The 21,186-nt window shown below is 43.6% G+C and overlaps 1 long non-coding RNA gene across 1 annotated transcript in view; it reads left to right on the top strand.

Moving 5' to 3' along the window:
* The first annotated feature begins 14,562 nt into the window (after nucleotides 1-14,562).
* The window catches only part of LOC144338097 (uncharacterized), a 42,050-nt gene continuing 35,426 nt past the window's right edge, over nucleotides 14,563-21,186 (top strand). Inside the window, exon 1 of the long non-coding RNA XR_013411908.1 lies at nucleotides 14,563-14,917. This is a non-coding gene — a long non-coding RNA (uncharacterized LOC144338097). The remainder of the gene's footprint in view (nucleotides 14,918-21,186) is intronic.

Here is a 21,186-nt window from a genome sequence, read left to right as displayed (position 1 = left end):
TCAAATTGTCTGTGAGTCTGAATTTTCATGACCGTGGGACAAAAAAATCCTATATTTAGCTGAACTAAGGAAAAGCCCTGCAACATTTTTGGTACCCAATGTGGGGCCTGAGAAGTGGTGAGTGAGCTGCAAATCAAGAATTATTTTTCGGCCGGGCGCGGTGGCTCAAGCCTGTAATCCCAGCACTTTGGGAGGCCGAGACGGGCGGATCACGAGGTCAGGAGATCGAGACCATCCTGGCTAACACAATGAAACCCCGTCTCCACTAAAAATACAAAAAAATTAGCCGGGCGCGGTGGCGGCGCCTGTAGTCCTAGCTACTCGGGAGGCTGAGGCAGGAGAATGGCGGGAACCCGGGAGGCGGAGCTTGCAGTGAGCCGAGATCGCGCCACTGCACTCCAGCCTGGGCGACAGAGCGAGACTCCGCCTCAAAAAAAAAAAAAAAAAAAAGAATTATTTTTCTCTCTCCCTTCTGAGCCTTTTCATCCTCATGGCCTTTTCCTTCCTCTTTTGGGATGGACCAGAAAGCAGCTCCCCGCTGCTCCCCACTCCCTCACGGGGCTGGGATGCATGGCCCAAGGGCCCCACACAGCTGGCTGGCTGGTTCCCAGTGACACCTCACTGCAGCAGCCTTCTCTTTTCCTAGCCAAGGAGTTTAACTCTACCAGACAGTAATTAAGCTTAAACTTGTCTCTCTGGTGGAGGACCTACTTGCATAAGAATAAGACATTCTTCCCCAGGCATTTTTAAGCTGTTTATTTTTCTTTCCTATTCTCCACCCTATCAGCAGTTAATTTTTAAAGTTTTTTGTTTTTTTTTTTTTCTTTTATAAATCGTTTTTACCAGGCCAGGCTCCAAAGCTATCACTGTTTCTATTTTCTGCGAAGTTTTGGTTGTGAAATCAAGCCTCCATCTTGTTTTACATCCTGAGGGCATGGCTTGTAACTTTGGTGGCAAGGCTTTGTTTAGCAGTCCTACCTTAGGGAATACATTTCTTTCTGGTTTGCTATTTGTGTGTTTTCCTAGCCCTGTCTCTTAAAGGGCCCCACCCAGTGGACTGGGTTTTCTTCTGTCTGTGTCTGTGTTATATGTGATGTCTGTAAAAAGAGCTCTAATTAATTTGGCCTACAGAAAGACAAGCGCTTGCATCTAAAAAATTTTTTTTTTTTTTTTGAGACGGAGTCTCGCTCTGTCGCCCAGGCTGGAGTGCAGTGGCGCAATCTCGGCTCATTGCAAGCTCCGCCTCCCGGGTTCACGCCATTCTCCGGCCTCAGCCTCCCGAGTAGCTGGGACTACAGGCGCCCGCCACTGCGCCCGGCTAATTTTTTTCTATTTTTAGTAGAGACGGGGTTTCACCATGGTCTCGATCTCCTGACCTTGTGATCCGCCCGCCTCGGCCTTCCAAAGTGCTGGGATTACAGGCGTGAGCCACCGCGCCCGGCCGCATCTAATATTTTTTAAAGGGGAGATAAAAACTGTGGTACCTTTCAGTTCATGTGACTTTAATCTTTGGGAAATAAAAACAGTCTTAAAGATTATTGGTAAAAAGCAGATGTCATTAAAATGTGAGTAGGTGGACAAAATAATGCAGGTCAAATGCTAGGTTTGATAAGTGTTTTGAGGTTACAAACTGCTTTTTGGGTTTTGGGAACTATTTGACTTGCCAGTTTCACAATTGGTAAGGCCTGGGGACCTACGGAACTAACCACACCCTTAATTATAATGGAGTCAAACCTTGGCTGTACGTAGTACACAATTAAAACAACTTACCAGGTTTTAAATTAAAGTTAGAAATTGCTAGCAGTTACCATTATAACTTGTAATTGAAACTACTGGAAATAGACTTACATGCAAGGTGTATAAGAACAGTACATTTTTTTAAAAAAAAAGGTTATAAGAAGGCATGGAAATACAAATTTTTGCCTAGGGTTAAAGGCTTGTTTTAAATTAGATAGGAAAAAGCTGAAAGTTCAAAGAAGTGGTGGAAGAATTGTGGAAATTAATCTTGGAGAAAAGATTCTCTGTGTGAACATATCAATTAAATTCAAAAGGGTATTATATGGTTTTTCTGTAAATTGAGAATTGAAATAAAAACACAACAAGGTATTCTTAAAATGCCAATCTGCTCTTTGGCAAAATTCATAAAGGGTTATAAAAGGTTTTTGTTTCTTTTAAATTTCTGAGTCATTATTTTGGCAAAATAGATAACTTACGGTAATCTGGAATTCTATTTCATGATATCAAGTGCTTTAAACATATTTAAAAGGCATCCCAAAATCAAATTGAAGTTTCAAAATTGTCTTTCCTGACACCTGGCTTTTCGGATGTTTCAGAGAGCCCATAAGTGTCCAGAAAAGAGAGGTAAAGAGGATTATTTGACATGTTTAGGTACATGGGATTGCCAAAATGATGTTCAATCTTCTTCAGATTATATTTTTGCTAAATAATGCTAATATATGTTCCAAAATTGTATGGGATTTCTAAAATTCTTGTGTCTGAGTATATGCTATCAATCATAATTAAGGTTTTTATGTTAAGTTATTGTAAACCATGGAGGTAACCAAACTTCTTTGTCAATTTTGTTTCTAACTGTAACTACCCTGGACATTTTGCTGTTCATAGACAATTGTTGTCTTGTTTTAGTCCTTTCAAAGACAGTTTATAATGAGCTATAGAACTTTAACGGGAGCTCTTAAATACAAACTTCTGATAACTTTAGAGATTGTACCATTGGAATAAAGGAAAACGTATAGGACTCATAAAGAGCTGAAATGTTCACAAATACCAAGCAAAACAGGAATTAACTAAATGGACTGAACTCAAAAAGCTGAAGCAAGCTTTCTGACTTTGACTTGGAACATTGCTAGTCCTTGTTTTGTTTTTCAGAGTCAAGGAAACTTATTTTGAACTATTTATGGCCTTTAATAATTGAGCAAGGTATACTCCTGGAAACAAAATTTGGAGCACGTTTATTTCTCTCCACCTGGTTCCTCTAGAATTCGGAAACTATGTGTGAGTATTCTCAAGTTATGGCAATATGGTTGTTTGCATCAGTGCAATAAGAATGCAGTTTTCTTTTGCAACAGGACACAATTGGAAAAAGTGGTTATTTTACCAAGGCTTTGACTGGAAGGGTATGCTTCCCTTTAAGGAGTCAATCTCGACTTGCAGAGCCAATGAAAGCCCAGAGGAGAAACTGGCTTCATACTCTTGATTACACAGTCCCTGTACAGGGTTCCTGACTTGGGGTCAGTAAAGAATGTCACTTTCTAACAGGTCCAGGATCTCCAACTTTATCTTGGGACCTTAGGATCACCCAACTCACAGGTATTTGAGGATAAACTCATGGCTAGCCTTGGCTTTAAAAGGTCTTATCTGAGATTCCTGTGGAACAAACTTCCAGCAAAGGAAATCCAAAAGGCCTATGTAGAAATAGTTATTCTTGTTGCACTTTATGCAAATGATCAGGAGCCAAGTATAAGACTAAAGTCTATTTTGCAAACCACTCAGTCCTATGATTTTTTTTTTTTAACAAACATGTGGACTGGAGAGAGAGAAATCACGTGTCAAACTTACGTATTTGTCATTAAATTCTAAACTCACTAGTTGTTTTTAAGTTTTCACCTACATTTTAGACTAACTCTGCTTGTTCCTGTGAACCGACCAGTAATCTTCAGCTGCAACTCAGAAAGAACAAAAGGGATAGCTAATATAAAAATCTGATTAATATTCTAGTTCTGAGCAATTATCTTGCAAATCCTGCCGGGTGATGGGAATAAAGATGGTGCCCATCACCCGGAGGTTTCCTTTTTGGGAAAGTAAGACCAAAGGAGCTAATCAAAGTCGAACACAATGCACCCAAATCCTAGCAAATGTAACTATAGCCACCAGTTATCTGGGCATGTCACAAAAGACATCCTTTTCTCTCCCTTGTTGGAGGAGGACTCAGTTCCAGTTTCACCTTAGCATTCAGCTTATGATAAGGAGTCCAGGCAACACCCCAAGACACATTTTTGTCCCAAACTCAATTCCAAGCTTCATGTCAAAGCCCAAGGAAGGAAAACTGAATCTGAGGGATCCAGAGGCAAATGACAACAGCAGTTAAAAGGCACAGCACAGATGTGCATGGCTGATTCCTGATGATTAAGCCAACTCCCAACTTCCTGTTTCATGTATAATGGCCACGATAAAATCCATGGCATAAATGGAGTCTAGGGAACTCCAAGGCTACTGACAGTAGAGGGGATAGAGGCATAGTTGAAAGAGAATAATTCCTATTCTCTAGGCCCTCCCTGCTTCGCAAGCTGCTTTAGCACTCATGGCCATGCCTGCCAAGGTCACGGGGACTCAGGAATGCAGGATGGAAGAGGAAAGAAGACGCTCTTCCGTCTCTCCCTCATGTACCTCAGGTATCTGCTAGGAAGACAAGGGAACCAGGGATGCCTGTTCCCCTCTTTCTAGATGGGTAGTCATTCATCTTCCAACTGTACCCCTTTCAAATGCATCCTGAAGCTCTCGGACTCCTTTGAAAAATGCCTTCTTTTTCCTTTCTCCTCCTCTGTTCTCCCATCACTGATAGGTAATTGTGTCTCCGTAGTATGGGACACTCCACTCAGATGCATCCTCCAAACTGGAAAGAGTTAATTTCCCAAACCTTAAACTGGTGGGCTTAGGATTGGCCTCAAGGGAAGGGAACCCAGAAACCCAACATGCCGGCCAAAAGTAAAGCTTTTTTTGCCAGTCAGGCTTTTGGCCTCCCTCTCCCTGTGCAAACTGGTAAAAGGCCTTGGAATTTTTGAGCTGTCCTTCCCCTTCCCCTTGTTTCACTTTGATACATGTTTTCTAATAAGCTAGTTTGTCTGTTCTTGCCTTCAGGCCATCAAACGCCGAACAATCGTATAACCGGAGCTTGGGATGATGGTCCCTTCTGCCGGGAACCCTTACATAGGCCTCTGAGGGAACTCTGACTGTTGTTTCCCCAAAACAGTGTCTCCTGTCAGCAGGAAGCAGTTCAGATCCGTCTTCATCCTTTTCCTTAATCTAATGGCAGTTAGATGTCCTTTTTTAGAGGTGGGAATGAGACAGCTAGGTGGAAGGGGGCCCCTGGAGAACCTCCAACCTCTCCAACTGGCCTGCACACTGGGAGGAGCCACACAAGTTTGTGACTTTGCAGTGGGGAGGAGTCTGGCCCCTCCTCTCTCTGTGTGGAACCTGGGATTTAAATGGTCAGGTGAGAAGTGCTCTAGCAGGGACTCTGGCCTAGCAAGGGTCCCTGTTTCCCCCTTTTCTTCCCTTTTCACCCAATAAAACCGTGTCTTGCTCACCATTCAAATTGTCTGTGAGCCTGAATTTTTGTGGCTGTGAGACCAAAAAAACCCATCTTTAGCTGAACTAAAGAAAAGTACTGCAACAAAAGGACCTATCATTTTGGGCTTTAATGGGGATGTAATGAGTAGCATATATAAAGAGTTATACCTATAGTGCCTGCCACACATAAAGGTGTGTAACTGCTTGTTAAATAAAAAGAAATTTAGTTACATGGTAATAACTATGCTGACCATTTTACATGCTATCACAAAGTCCTCCCATCCCTTTAAACATATCCTTTTCAATGTGATCTTGCAGGATCACAATCCATCATCCCTCTCAAAAGTAGGGTGCATCTCAGAGGTTGGGGCAATGGCTCACTATTGTAATCCCAACACTTTGGGAAGTTGAGGCAGGGGAGGGTTGCTTGAGCCCAGGAGTTCAAGACCAGCCTGGGCAACATTAGGTAGACCCCATCTCTCCAAAAAAAAAAAAAATTTTTGTTAAAAAATTAGCTATGCATGGTGGCATGCATCTGTGGTCTCAGCTACTTGGGAGGCTGAGGTGGGAGGATTGCTTGAGCCTGGGAGGCAGAGGCTGCAGTGAGCTATGATCATGCCATTGTATTCCAGCCTGGATAACAGAACAAGACCCTGTCTTAAAAAAAAAAAAAAAAAGTTGGGTACATCTCAAATTTAGCAAAACTAAAATTGACCCCTGAGGGTTACTCTTCTAACCTGCTCTTCCACAAGTTCCCTGTGGGAAAGAGAGTTTCTGGGGTGCCAGTTGGTCTCTCCTTTGTGAGACACCCATGGGAAGCCATGGGCAGCCTCTGAGGGGAAAATTCTCCTTATTGCTTTCGTGTCTTCATGCCCCGAGAGCATAACCGCTCAGCGGAATTCCACAGGTTGCTCAGGGAGATAACACTCCCTTGAAGCAGTGGAGTATAATCAAACATCTTGGCTCCTCTGAGGGCCAAGGAGTGAAACCCACTCCTACCCATTTCGGTCCTGATAAGTTGAAGATCTTAGGTAGTTTAGACACACGCCTTTGCTCAGGGAAATTCACAGAAACCGCCACTGCTACACATCTTATCGAATGACTCACGAGTTCTCCTTCATTGATTAATCCTTTTCCTCATCCCTTCCTCCCTCTCCCATCTTCCCTAAGAACAAAGAGCTTGTAAACCAATAAATTGGAAGGAGCCCAAGAGCTCTGGGCCATGAGCAAGCCTCCGATGCTCTGGTCCCTTGAACCCACCTTTTAAACACTTATTCTGTCTCTTTCTAATTCCTTTGCCTCTGCCGGACTCAGGGTACCCACTGGGTGGTGTGGGACTGGTTTCCCCAACAACTGGTGCCCAACATGGGGCTCCCCATAATCTCTACAAATAATCCGGTGAAGAAACACTGGAGTGTGGAAAGTGGAGGACGACTGACAAAGGACACCTGAGTACGTTTTCACTTCAGGTTCTATGGGTAAGTAGGGTGCTCAGAGAATTCCAGGGTAACCTCGGGAAAATATGGGTCAGGTTGAAAGTAAGTTTGCTAATTACTTAAGCCTGGTGCAGCAGTTATTGTGCCACTGGGGAGTGAGGGGGTGTAACTGTGAGTACCCAAAATCTCACATCTTTGTTCCATCTCATAGAAAAGTGTACTCCTTTTTTCCCAGAATATGGAGCCATGAATGTAAAAGATTGGGACAAGGCCAGATAAGACTCAAAACGAGCAAAACAAGAGGGCTACGACATTCCCTTCTCCGTTTGGTCTGTGTGGTCAGCAATTAAAACAGCACTGGAGACCTTCTACACTGACGAGGAGGAGGAGAAGTTTCAGGGTGACATAGAAAAGTTTAATAATCATGAGTCTGATGATCAGCAAAGTGAACCATCACAGTCTAGTTTAAAAAAGGGGGAGAAATGAGAAGCTATATATGCTGACCTCCAAAAGCTTATGAAAGAAACAGTTCTACTTACTGCAGAAACAGTGCCACCTACTGCACCTTTAGGGGAAGATCTGGAATGGCCACTCCTGCCTCAGCCTTATGAATTTTTGGAACGGGAGCCTGAGACGCTGCTTGCGCTCCCATTGTTGCACACCCTCCATTAACTATGGTGAAGGGAAGCTTCAGTCTTGCCCAATAGCCAATTACGGTGAGAGAATGATTCAGGCTTGTCCACCTGTTAATTATGGTAGAGGAATGCCGTGAACCGGCCCAAATACATATTATGGCACAGGGACAATCCAGGCATCCATTCACCAGGCATGGGAAATGGGGGATTTGGATGCTTGGCAGTTTCCAATAATTATTTGGCCAGCTGAGGAGCCTGGAGGACATGCTCAAGCACGCTGGGAGCCATTTCCTTTTAAAATATTAAAAGACTTAAAGCAAGCAATTGGACAATATGGGTCAAATTCTCCTTATGTTCATTCCTTGTTACAATCTGTGGCTTATAACTGGCATTTAATACCTATGGATTGGGAGTCATTAGCCCGATCCACCCTGTCCCCCTCTCAATTTCTCCAATTTAAAACCTGGTGGACGGATGAAGCAACAAATCAGACACTCAGAAATGCTCAAGCCCAACCTCCCGTTAATATCACATCTGATCAATTGCTTGGAATTGGATAGGCATGGGGTACTCTAAATCAACAGATAGTAATGGATGATGAGGCTGTTGATCAGCTCAGAGCTATATGCCTAAGAGCCTGGGAAAAAAATCACGACCCTGGTACTACTTATCCTTCTTTTAACTCAGTTTGACAGGGCCCAAGGGAGCCTCATCCAGATTTTATAACCTATTTGCAAGATGTGGCTCAAAAGGCTATTTTGGATTTTCATGCCAGGAAAGTGATCATTCAGCTACTTGCTTATGAAAATGCTAATACATAATGTCAGGCAGCAATTAGACCTATTAAAGGGAAAGGTAGATCCAAATGAGGAAAAAACTTTAAGAGAATACATTAAAGCCTGCGATGGCATTGGGGGGCACTTATATAAGGCCAGCCTCCTTGCTCAGGGAATGGCTAGACTAAGGGTAACAAAAAACACATGAGTGTGCCCTGGATCTTGCTATAATTGTGGACAGATAGGACATACAAAACAAGAGTGTACAAAGAGTCAAAAAAGGCAAAACTCAGGAGGAAAAAGCAGGGAACCAGGTACCTGTCCGAGAAGTTAAAAAGGAAAACACTGGGCTAGTCAATGTCATTCAAAGTTTGATAACAGTGGACAGCCCTTGCTGGGAAATGGACAGAGGGGCCAGCCCTAGGCCCTGATTCAAAATGGGGCACCCTCAATTCATGACAGGACGTCCCCGTCTCCAACCAGAGTGTTCCTGGCCCAGTCTATCCCTGTACAAATATACAGCAATTATCCCCCTCCACAGCTAAAAGTGGGGCAGTGGATTTATGCTGTACCAAAGCCATATCCCTCCTTCCTGGGGAACCTCCCGGGAAGGTCACAATGGGAGTTTACAGCCCATTGCCAAATGGCACGGTGGGACTTATATTGGGAAGGTCCGGCTTAAATTTAAAGGGAATTCAAGTACATACTGGAGTAGTGGACTCTGATTGCCAGGGAGAAATTCAAATTGTCATCTCCGCCACTGTTCCCTGCAGTGCTAATCCAGGTGACAGAATAGCTCAACTCTTGCTTTTACTGTATGTTAAGTTAGGAGAAAGCTCAGAAAAAAGAACAGGGGGATTTGGAAGCACAAATTCAGCAGGCAAGTCTGCCTATTGGGTAAATCAAGTCTCTGACAATAGACATATTTGTATGGTCACTATTGACGGAAAACTATTTGAGGGTCTGGTCGACACAGAAGCAGATGTGTCGATCATAGTTCTTTATCAATGGCCAAAAAACTGGCCCGAACAAAAGGCCCCAGTGGGTCTTTTTGGGATCAGAACTGCTTCAGAAGTTTTCCAAAGTACTTTTATCTTACCATGTCTTGGTCCAGAAGAACAGGAAGGCACAATACAACCTCCAGTTATGCCCATTCCTGATAACTTATGGGGGAGAGATCTGTTTCAGCAATGGGGCACAGAAATTTCAATCCCTTCTCCCCAGTATGGTCAAGCTAGTCTCCTGTCTTCCTAGGAAACATTGAGCCCACATTTCCTCCATGGAATTCGTCAGTGTTTGTAATAAAGAAAAAGTTCAGCACATGGTGCATGCTAACCAACTTACGAGTGGTCAATGCAGTCATCCAGCTGATGGGGGCCCTGCAGCCGGGGCTTCCATCCCCCACCATGATTCCTAGGGATTGGCCATTAATCATTATAGATTTGAAGGACTGCTTTTTTAATATTCCTCTAGCAGAGTCCAATTTTGAGAAATTTGCTTTTACTATTCCTGCTATGAACAACAAGGAACCAGCAGACAGATATCATTGGAAAGTCCTGCCACAGGTATGTTGAATAGTCCTACTATTTGTTAAACTTTTGTGGGGAAGGCTTTTCAACCTGTGAGAGATCAGTTTCCCGATTCATATGTCATTCATTATATGGATGACATATTGTGTGCAGCCGAAAATCGAGACTGACTTATCCAGTGTTATTCATATTGACAGGAGGTGGTAACCAATGCTGCATTACTCATAGCACCAGATAAAATTCAAACGGCCACTCCTTTCCAATATTTGGGATTGCAGGTTCAGGAAAGGGCAATTAAACCCCAAAAGGTTCAAATTTGAAAAGACTCTCTGAAAACTTTAAATGATATTCAAAATTATTAGGGGCTATCAATTGGATTTGACCTACTTTGGGAATCCCTACTTATGCTATGTCTAATCTGTTCTCTATTTTAAGAGGAGACCCTGCTCTCAATAGTAAATGAGAACTGACTCTTGAGGCTGCAAAAGAATTACAAATAATTGAAGAAAAAATACAACAGGCCCAGGATAATAGAATAAACTCAAGTTTACCATTACGGTTCACTGTGTTCCCTACTCTCCATTCTGCTACAGGGGTTATAGTTCAGAGTGAGGACTTAGTTGAATGGTCTTTTCTGCCTCACAATACTGTTAGAACCTTCACAGTGTACTTGGATCAGATGGCAATCTTGATTGGGCAAGCTTGCCTTAGAGTTGTTAAACTTTGTGGCTCAGATCCAGATAAGATTATAATTCCAATGAATAAAAATCGATTTGGCAAGTCTTTGTTAATTTGGCCAATTGGCAAATAAATTTAGCTGGCTTCATTGGAGTGCTTGATAATCATTATCCAAAAAACAAAATTTTTCAGTTTTTAAAGCTAACAACATGGGTCCTTCCAAAAATTACCCATAGTGCTCCATTGGAAGGAGCAGTGACTGTGTGTACAGATCGCTCTAGCAATGGAAAAGCAGCTTACGTAGGACCTAAAAACAGAATTATTCAAACTGACTTTCAATTGGCACAGAAGGCTGAATTACAGGCAGTTATAGGTGTGTTACAAGACTTTAAGCAACCTGTAAATATTGTCTTTGGTTCAGCTTATATTGTTCAAGCCACTCAATACATAGAAACTGCACTCATTAAATATCTTGTGGATGAACAAGTCTATCAGCTGTTTTCTTCTTTACAAAAGGAAGTGAGTGATTGCTGTTTTCCTTTCTATATTACACACATTTGAGCACACACTAACATTCCTGGGCCTCTTGTAAGGACTAACGATCAAGCTGATTTACTAGTTTCCACTGTGCTTACTAATGCCCAAGATTTTCACTACCTAACACATGTTAATGCAGCAGGACTTAAACAGAAATATCAGATCACTTGGAGACAGGCAAAGGACATTGTGCAACATTACCCTCAGTGCCAGGTACTGTAACTGCCACAGGAGGAGACTGGTGTTAACCCACAGGGATTAACCACCAATATGTTGTGGCAAACAGACCTAACCCACGTACCTTTGTTTGGGAAACTTTCATACGTCCATGTTACCATAGACACCTTTTCTCGTTTTGTATGGGCAACTTGCCAAACGGGTGAGGCGGCTGCTCATATTAAAAGACGTTTACTTTCCTGTTTCACTGTCATGGCATCCCACAAAAGATTAAAACAAACAATGGCCTAGGCTGCTGTAGTAAATCTTTACAAGTGTTCCTTCCACAGTGACACATTGAACACAGTACTGAATACCCTAGAATTCTCCAGGCCAAGCCATTGTTGAACGGGCTAATCAAACCTTGAAATCTCAATTACAAAAACAAAAGACAGGAGTGGGGAACCAGAGAATACTGTACTCCCCATATGCAGCTACAATTGGCTCTTATCACTTGACATTTTTTGAATTTGTCTAGAGATCAGATTACAATGGCAGCAGAGCAGCATTTGACAAGGCAAAAAATAAATGCTTATGAAGGAAAACATGTGTGGCAGAGGGACGTCAGAACCAAAACCTGGGAAAAGGGCAAAATCATTTTGTGGGGTCGGGGGTTTGCTTGTATCTCACCAGGAGAGAATCAGCTTCCTGTCTGGGTATCCACAAGGCACCTTAAGCTGTGCCATGAGCCAGAATCCAAGGAAGAGCAAAAGACCTCGGAACGTCCCTGCACCCCCAGTTCATCAGATGGCTCAGAGGAACATCTCTGTTGAGCAGATGGAAACCAGTAAAACTCGCCAAGCAACTCCATCGACCTGGGGGCAGAAGAAGAGACTAGCTCACATTGCAGAAGGGAACCTGAGGTCTCAGAACAAGCCACTGACCACCAGTAATCTAATGGTAGCTATGATGGCAGTAATCACCTTGGCAGTGAGTCTCCGCGTAGCTGAGGCAGATCAAAATTACACTTACTGGGCCTATATTCCATTCCCGCCACTGATTAGGCCTGTTACTCTGGTGGAGGTTTTTGTTAATGATAGTGTCTGGATGCCCGGACCGACAGATAACTGAGGTCCTACTCATCCAGAGGAGGAAGGAATGTTTTTTTTTTTTTTTTTTTCTTTTTTTTTTGAGATGGAGTCTCCCTCTGTCACCCAGGCTGGAGTGCAGTGGCCGGATCTCAGCTCACTGCAAGCTCCGCCTCCCGGGTTTACGCCGTTCTCCTGCCTCAGCCTCCCGAGTAGCTGGGACTACAGGCGCCCGCCACCTCGCCCGGCTAGTTTGTTGTATTTTTTAGTAGAGACGGGGTTTCACCGGGTTAGCCAGGATGGTCTCGATCTCCTGCCCTCGTGATCCGCCCGTCTCGGCCTCCCAAAGTGCTGGGATTACAGGCTTGAGCCACGAGCCCGGCGGAAGGAATGTTAATGAATATTTCCAATGATTATCGCTTTCCTCCCATCTGCCTGGGGCTGGCAGTGGGATGTTTAAATTATGATAAACAAAGTTGGATGGTTTATGTCCCTGCACATAATGGATCAAAAGCCTCTATTCATGCAATCAGTGGAAGAACATTTCAATCTTTGGACACTATTTACCTTGAGCATGGCTATGTTATGACACATCGCCAGATTAATAAATTTAAACCTAGTAAGAAGCCCTGCCCTAGGCAGGCCACTAAATGGTCTGGAAAGCTAGAGGTGCTAACATGGGAAGATTGTATTGCAAATAGCGCTGCTGTACTGCAAAGTAATTCCTATGGAATCCTCGTTGATTGGGCCCCTAGGGGATGCTTTGCAGTAAATTGTACTAGACAGCAGGAAGATTGTAGAGAGCCTCCTTTTGCAAACAACTACCCAGATAATGCACCAAAATTATATAGAAGAATTGAAACAAATTACCCTATTAAGTAGGAGGAGAATGGTATGACTCTTCCAAGCCCAAAAATGACTGATCCAATTATAAGTCCAGAACATCCAGAATTGTGGAAATTAATGGTGGTTCAAACCCCAACTCGGATTTGGAAAGAATATAAAACAGAGACCCATAGTAAAAAAACTTCAATTTGTTGTAGCCATGACCTCTAATCAGACAGTCCCATTGCAGAGTTGTGTTAAACCTCCTTTTATGTTGGCAGTGGGAAAAATTAATATCCTAACTGACTCTCAAACCATATCATGCCTCAACTGTCATCTTTTTACCTGCATTAATTCTACCTTTAATAAAGATAGTAGCATTTTACTGGTTAGGGCCCGAGAAGGAGTTTGGATACCTGTTTCCCTCAATAGACCTTGGGAGGCCTGTCCCTCCATACATATTATCACTGAAGTACTAAAAGGAATACTTAACAGATCAAATAAATTCATATTTACTTTAATAGCTGTGATGATGGGCCTTATAGCTTTCACAGCTACTGCTGCTGCTGCTGGTGTTGCTTTGCGCTCTTCTATTCAAACTGTGGGCTTTATGGATAGTTGGCAGAAAAATTCTTCTAAGCTTTGGAATTCCCAAAGCCAAATAGATCAAAAATTGGCAAATCAAATTAATGATCTCCATCAAACAGTCATTTGGATGGGAGATCGGATTATGAGCTTGGAGCATGGAATTCAAATGCAATGTGATTGGAATATTTCTGATTTTTGTTTTACTCCTAGCTCTTATAATGCCACTGAATACCAGTGGGAGATGATTAGATGTCACCTACAAGGAAAAGAAGATAATTTAACATTAGATATTGCTAAACCAATATCTCAGACTCATCTCACCCTGATGCCTGGAGCTGATATTCTTGCTGGAGCCGCTGATGGCCTTTCTAATACCAATCCTTTAAAGTGGATTAAAACCATAGGTGGATCAACAATTGCAGATTTTATTTTGGTTTGTGTCTGTTTATGTTGTTTGTTTTTAGTCTACAGATGCAGATGGTGCCTTGGGAGAGAAGCCAGACACCATGAATGAGCCGTGATAGCAATGACAGTTATTAATTAAAAAAAATTAATGAAGACAAAAAAGGGGAACATGTGGGAAAGAGTTTCTGGGATGCCAGCTGAGTTGGTCTCCCCTGTGTGAGACACCCATGGGAAGCCGTGGGTGGCCTCTGAGAAGAAAAGTCTCGTTGCCTTCATGTCTTTATGCCCCGAGAGCATAACCGCTCAGTGGAATTCCACAGGTTGCTCAGGGAAATAACACTCCCTTGAAGCAGTGGAGTATAATCAAACATCTTGGCTCCTCCTGAAATCCGCTCCCACCCATTTCAGTCCTGATAAGTTAAAGACCTTAAGTAGTTTAGACACATGCCTTTGCTCAAGGAAATTCACAGAAACCGCCACTGCTACACATTTTATCGAATGACTCACGAGTTCTCCTTCACTGATTAATCCTTTTCCTCATCCCTTCCTCCCCCTCCCATCTTCCCTAAGAATAAAGAGCTTGTAAACCAATAAATTGGGCGGAGCCCAAGGGCTCTGGGCTGTGAGCAAGCCTCCAATGCTTCAGTCCCCTGGACCCACCTTTTAAATGCTTATTCTGTCTCTTTCTAACTCCTTTGTCTCCACCAGACTCAGGGTATCCACTGGGTGGTGTGGGACTGGTTTCCCCAACATTCCCCACCCAAATACAGCAGCTCCAACCTTCTAGATGGTTGTTCAGCTCAGAAATCTTAGAGAAATTCTGATGCCTCTCCTCACATTTACTCTGTCAGCAAATCCTGGTGTCACAGGAGCTCAGGAGGGTTTCCAGATGCCAGTGAGACCCCAGCCACAGCTGGTCCCCAGATTCTTGACATCATCACAAGAAAGAATTCACAAGTGAGTCAGAATGAAGTGTAAAGCAAGAAGTTTTTATTGGAAAGCAAAATTCCACACTTAAGAGAGAAGTGGATGCGGGCTCGTGAGAACGAGTCACACAAACAGAGTTTGGGTTTCTAATTTAATTTGGTGTTTCTTTAATTAGGGGGTGGAATAATTATTAGGTATTCTGGAAAAGGAGGGGACTTCAGGGACCCCTGAAATTGCCCACACTGGAGTGTGGTGGCACAATCCTAGCTCACTGCAACCTTGACCTCCTGGCCTCATGTGATTCTCCTGCCTCAGCCTCCTGAGTAGCTGGGACTACAGATGTGCACCACTATGCCTGGTTAACTTCTAAAAATTTTTAGTAGAGACAGGATCTCACTATGTTGCCTAGACTGGTCTTGAACTCCTGCCCTCAAGTGATCTTCCCACCTTGGTTTCCCAAAGTGCTACGATTACAGGCGTGAGCCACCACTCCTGGCTCCTGCTTTATTATTTTCCAAAGCACTCGTCCCTGCCTGACACATTATAGATGCGTGTGTATCTTGTCTTCCTCCCTCTGCTAGAATGTGGACTCCCAGATGGCAGGGACTTTGCTCTGTTCTGTTCTCTGTTGTTGAATCTCCATTGCCTAAGATGGTGCCTGGCACATAGTAGGTATTCAATATCTGTGAATGAATATGGTTCCTGGGGCTAAAAGTGAGAAAGAAGAAAAAAATAAAGCAACCCCCAAATTTGATGAGAACCCTATAGTCCCTGACTGACTGTTTCCTGGCCATCATGATTATCAGCTTCAACTTTGTCAACACACCCTTAACATGAGTGTACCTTGTTTTACAGTTTGCCAAGCACTTTCACACCCACTATCACATATGACAAACAACCCTGTGAGAGTGCTCTTAGTGGAGTTAACATTCATACTTTTCCCAGACATGGTGGATTGCACCTGTAATCCCAACAACTTGGGAGGCTGAGGTGAGAGGATTGCTTAAGGCCAGAAGTTTGAGACCAGTCTGGGCAACACAGTGAGACCTCATCTCTAAAACAAATAAATTAGCCAGGCATGGTGGCATATGCCTGTAGCCCCAGCAACTCAGATCACTTGAGCCCAGGAGTTAGAGGCTGCAGCGAGCTATGGTCACACCACTGCACTCCAGCCTATGCAATAGAGCGAGACCCTGTCTCTAAAACAAAACAAAAAAATTCATACTCTCCCCAGACTTCAGTTTTTTATCAAGAAATAGATAAAACCAGGGCACTTTCTCAGTTTACTCAGTGGTAAAGAACAGTGATTCAACCATGTGTTTTAATTCCAAGTCCAGTTGTCTTTATCTTGAGCAGAAAGTCTGCATGTGCAGTGGTTAAGACCTGCAAGCTGTAGAGTTTGGATGGAAAAGACTTTGAAACTTGTCTCCAGCATTTCCTGGCTGTGTGATGTTGGGAAAGTTGTCAGCCCTCTCTGTTGTCCCTATTTTTTTCACTCATCAAATGGGGCTAATGATGGTACCAGCTGTGTGTGGTGGCTCACACCTGTAATCCCAGCACTTTGGGAGCCTGAGGCCAGTGGATCACTTGAGTACAGGAGTTCAAGACCAGCCTGAGCTGCATCATGTTGAGAGGTGAAGCCAGTTGGACTTCTTGGGTCAAGTGGGGACTTGGAGAACTTTTCTGTCTAGCTAGAGGATTGTAAATGCACCAATCAGCACTCTGTAAAAACACGCCAATCAGCACTCTGTGTCTAGCTAAAGGATTGTAAATGCACCAATCAGCACTCTGTGTCTAAAGGATTGTAAATGCACCAATCAGCACTCTGTAAGAATGCAACAATCAGTGCTCTGTGTCTAGCTAAAGGATTGTAAATGCATCAATCAGCACTCTGTAAAATGGACCAATCAGCAGGACGTGGGTGGGGACAAATAAGGAAATAAAAGCTGACTACCCCAGCCAGCAGCAGCAACCTGCTCAGGTCCCTTTCCACGCTGTGGAAGCTTTGTTCTTTCGCTCTTCACAATAAATCTTGCTGCTGCTCACCTATGGGTCTGCATCATCTTTATGAGCTGTAACACTCACCGTGAGAGTCTGCGGCTTCATTCCTGAAGTCAACGAGACCATGAGCCCTCCGGGAGGAACAAACAACTCTGGACACGCCAACTTTAAGAGCTCTAATACTCACTGCAAAGGTCTGTGGTTTCACTCCTGAAGTCAGTGAGACCACGAACCCACTGGAAAGAAGAAACTCTGGACACATCTGAACATCTGAAGGAACAAACTCCGGGCACACTATCTTTAAGAACTGTAACACTCACTGCGAGGGTCCACAGCTTCATTCTTGAAGTCAGCAAGACCAAGAACCCACCGGAAGGAATAAATTCTGGGCACAGCGTGACCCCATTCCTACAAAAAATACAAAATTTAGCTGGGCATGGTGGCATGCACCTGTGGTCCCAGCTACTCTGGAGGCTGAGATGAAAGGATTACTTGAACCCCGAAGGTCGAGGCTGCAGTAAGCTGACATTGCACCACTGCACTCCAGCCAGGGCATCAGAATGAGAACCTGTCTCAAAATAATAATAATGACAGTACCTATCTCATAGGGTGGTTCTGAGCACTGAATGAGGTAAGACCTGGAACATAACAATAACTGATTTTTAAAAATAATTTTAAAAATGTGTTACCTAAACACCAGGGGTTCAGTCTTGGTCCTGTTGCTCCCCACACAGAAAGCCAATGACTGAGACAATGATTATTGCCAAGGAAGAAGGCTTTAATCAGGTGCTGTAACCAAGGAGATGGGAGCTCAGGCTCAAATCCATCTCCCTGACTGACTAAATCTAGGGGTTTACCTAGCAGGGAAGAAATGTAACAATGTATAAGAAAACAGGAAGGGACAAGGAAGCAATCATGATAAATGAGGGGTCTCATATCTCATTGTTCTGGTGTGGTGATCTGGGGAGTTTCAATTCTTTGATAGTTTTTTATTTATTTTATTTTTTTTTTATTTTTTGAGAGGCCTGAAGATGTTTTCTGAGGAAGGAACTCAGATAAAACAAATGTAAGTTTCAAGCTTTAAGACCAGAAGCGGCCAGGGATGGTGGCTCACGCCTGTAATCCCAGCACTTTGGGAGGCTGAGGTGGGTGGATCACTTGAAGTCAGGAGTTCAAGACCAGCCTGGCCAACGTGGTGAAACCCGTCTCTATCCAAAATACAGAAATTAACTGGGCGTGGTGGTGCACACCTATAATCCCAGCTACTTGGGAGGCTGAGACAGGAGAATGGCTTGAACCTGGGAGGTGGGGGTTGCAATGAGCCGAGATCATGCCCCCACACTCCAGCCTGGGTAACAGAATGAGACAAAAACAAAACAAAACAAAACAAAAACCAAAAATAAAAAAACCAGAAGGATCGATTTCCATGTTTAAAAAAAAAAAAGAAACCTGTCTATGGGTCTATTGGGTCGGTTTCATAAGCACGTTACATTGTGTTTGATTCTGTCCAAATTTCTTCAGCTAACCTGGTAGAGAAACACTGGCAGTATGACGTCATCTACTTTAAAGTTGATAAACACTAAAGCCCCTGGTCACTCAGCACCTTTGGGAAGAGAAGGACTGAAAATTGCACAGCAACTAGAAGGCAGGCTCCCCAGAGGGAGAACAGAGCTGTGGCCAACCTCTGGAGCACTCATAACTGAGATCATTTTATTGTGCTCTCACCTGAGAGGATGGTGTTTGCACACAGCAGAGATGCTTGCGATGAATACAAAGGTGGCCCCTTAGCCTCCACGGGCAGGGACAGTGCTCTGCTTCCCGGCTGCAATCCTTTTGTACCTGCGCCCCCTTGTGGACAGTCCCACAGTCTTTCCAGAAGTGAGGTGCAGAAAAGGGTGTTAACCTAGACCAAAGAAAAGGTGCTAACCAAAACTAAGAAAAGGGAGCCAACCCAGGCCAAAGAAAAGGTGCTAACCTGGACCAAGGAAAGGGAGCTAACCTGAACCAAGGGAAGGGAGCTAACCTGAACCAAGGAAAGGGAGCTAACCTGGACCAAGGGAAGGGAGCTGACCTGGACCAAGGAAAGGGAGATAACCTGGACCAAGGGAAGGGAGATAACCTGGACCAAGGGAAGGGAGCTAACCTGGATCAAAGAAAAGGAGCTAATCTGGACCAAAAAAAAGGAGCTAACCTGGACCAAGGGAAGGGAGCTGATCTGAACCAAGGAAAGGGAGCTGACCTGGACCAAGGGAAGGGAGCTAACCTGAACCAAGGAAAGGGAGCTAACCTGAACCAAGGAAAGGGAGCTAACCTGGACCAAGGGAAGGGAGCTAACCTGGATCAAAGAAAAGGAGCTAACCTGGACCAAAAAAAAGGAGCTAACCTGGACCAAGGGAAGGGAGCTAACCTCGACCAAGGGAAGGGAGCTAACCTGGACCAGAGAAAAGACGCTAACCTGGACCAAGGGAAGGGAGCTAACCTGGACCAGAGAAAAGGAGTTAACCTGGACCAGAGAAAAGGAGCTAACCTGGACCAGAGAAAAGGAGCTAACCTGGACCAAGGAAAGGGAGCTAACCTGGACTAAGCACCTCAGGCTAGGAGTCAACTTCGCAGCTGACATCATGCACGACCTCACTTAACATCTCCACAAGGTGGCTTTGCCCATATGGAAACTGAGAGATACAGACAGGCAAACAAACAAAGAAAAACTCGCCTAAACTCACCTTATTAGGAAGCATCAGAACCAACATTCAAATCCAGATCAGTCTCCACTTCAGAGCTAACACCCTTTCTCCAATATTGCATTGTAGATGTGAAATGAAGTCAACCAACCTATTTGGAGATCCAGCTGTATCACAATTCCATTATTCCATCATACATAATATCCCAAAATATGAAAACATCCCCCTACTCTCTAAAAAAAAATATTTCGCAATGGTCATGCCAGCAGGAGTAAGGTGGGGTTTGGGGCTGTCATGTAAATGCTTGTTATAATATGGATAATTTTCAAGATAAACTGATCGACCAATTCTTAAATCACTGACCCATATAAACACAATAATCCCATGTATTTAATACCAGTACAGCATGTGTTTTAAATTAAGACAAAGAGGTCAGAAGAATATAAACTTAAAAGTGGTTACCTCTGGGAAGAGAAGCATGAAAGAGGTATGAAGAGGGATGATACTTTTTATTCTGCTTGTTTCTGTGTTATTGAAAACAAGCATATGTTTTCTTTTCTCTTTTTTCTTTTTTTTGACATGGAGTCTCGCTCTGTCGCCCAGGCTGGAGTGCAGTGGCACGATCTCGGCTCACTGCAAGCTCCGCCTCCCGGGTTCACGCCATTCTCCTGCCTCAGCCTCCCGAGTAGCTGGGACTACAGGCGCCTGTCACCACGCCTGGCTAATTTTTTTGTATTTTTAGTAGAGACAGGGTTTCACCATATTAGCCAGGATGGTCTCGATCTCCTGACCTCGTGATCTGCCCACCTCGGCCTCCCAAAGTGCTGGGATTACAGGCATGAGCCACTGTGCCCGGCCACAAGCATATGTTATACATATTTCTTTTTTCTTTTCTTTGAGATCGAGTTTTGATCTGTTGCCCAGGCTGGAGTACAGTGGCACGATCTCAGCTCACTGTAACCTCCATATCCCGTGTTCAAGCGATTCTCCTGCCTCAGCCTCCCGAATAGCTGAGATTGCAGACATGTGCCAACACATCTGGATAATTTTTGTATTTTTAGTAGAGATGGGGTTTTGCAATGTTGCCCAGTTGGGTCTCAAATTCCTGACCTCAAGTGATTCCAAAGTGCTAGGATTACAAGCGTGAGCCACCGTGCCTGGCCATGTTATACATATTTCTGTCCAGTTTTTGAACAAGCATTATTATTTTCATAAGTTCAAAACCATTTAAAATTGTTTTAAAAGACAATATGCAACTTAAAAATCCATAGGTGATTTTGAGATTGAAGACGGGAAAAAAATTGCTGATTTTAATCTGTAACTAGATAAAAACAAACAAATGAAGATAGAAAGATTATTCCCTTAAAAATGACAGTATCCATAGTGAAACTGCCATCCTTCGGGCCAATAATAACAAAAACTAACATTTATAAACATTTACTCTATATAAGCATTGGTCTAGGATTCTTTCCATATACTAATGCATTTAATCCCCACGTTGAGTTAGGTGCTTGTGGTAGTCAGCCTTCAAAAGGGATCTCAATGATCCTCCCCTCCTGGTATTCACGTTTTTGTGTATGCCCTGTGAATAGGGCCAATCTGTGCAACTAATAAGAT

This window comes from Macaca mulatta, chromosome 20 (genome assembly GCF_049350105.2).
Source record: "Macaca mulatta isolate MMU2019108-1 chromosome 20, T2T-MMU8v2.0, whole genome shotgun sequence".
In the NCBI taxonomy this organism is placed as follows: Eukaryota; Metazoa; Chordata; class Mammalia; order Primates; family Cercopithecidae; genus Macaca; species Macaca mulatta.
The sequence above is the reverse complement of the archived record's forward strand: the minus strand, read 5'-3'. Positions and strand labels throughout refer to the sequence as shown.